General features: G+C 42.8%; 1 non-coding gene across 1 annotated transcript; it reads left to right on the forward strand.

The window, feature by feature from the left end:
- Positions 1 to 148: 148 nt before the first annotated feature.
- trnav-uac (transfer RNA valine (anticodon UAC)) lies at positions 149 to 221 on the forward strand. The gene has a single exon. It is a non-coding gene; the product is annotated as a tRNA-Val (tRNA).
- The last annotated feature ends 281 nt before the right edge of the window (positions 222 to 502 follow it).

Consider the following 502-nt stretch of genomic DNA (forward strand, 5'->3'; position numbering starts at 1 on the left):
GTTTAAGTCAATTGCCAACAAACATAGCTAAACTCATCAGGGTCAACATCAGGCCTCCCGGTTGTTAATTGACCAGCTCACAATCTTTCCGACAGTGGAAATAATTCAATTAATATCCACGTTAGATCAGAAGGAAACACATCACAGTGGTTCCATAGTGTAGTGGTCATCACGTCTGCTTTACACGCAGAAGGTCCTGGGTTCAATCCCCAGTGGAACCATAATAATGTCTCTTGGCTAAAGCAGACTCTCAGGGAAACTAAACATTTATTTTAAAGCCTCCTGAGAGATCTAACCTCCCCAAAATATGCTAAACTCATCAGGGTCAACATCAGGCCTCCCGGTTGTTAATTGACCAGCTCACAATCTTTCCGACAGAGGAAATAATTCAATTAATATGCACATTAGATCAGAAGGAAAGACATCACAGTGGTTTCATAGTGTAGTGGTCATCACGTCTGCTTTACACGCAGAAGGTCCTGGGTTCAATCCCCAGTGGAAC

The sequence above is a fragment of the Seriola lalandi genome, unplaced genomic scaffold (genome assembly GCF_002814215.2).
Source record: "Seriola lalandi dorsalis isolate HSWRI2012SDOR001 ecotype SW California unplaced genomic scaffold, Sedor1 jcf7180001962190, whole genome shotgun sequence".
Classification (NCBI taxonomy): Eukaryota; Metazoa; Chordata; class Actinopteri; order Carangiformes; family Carangidae; genus Seriola; species Seriola lalandi.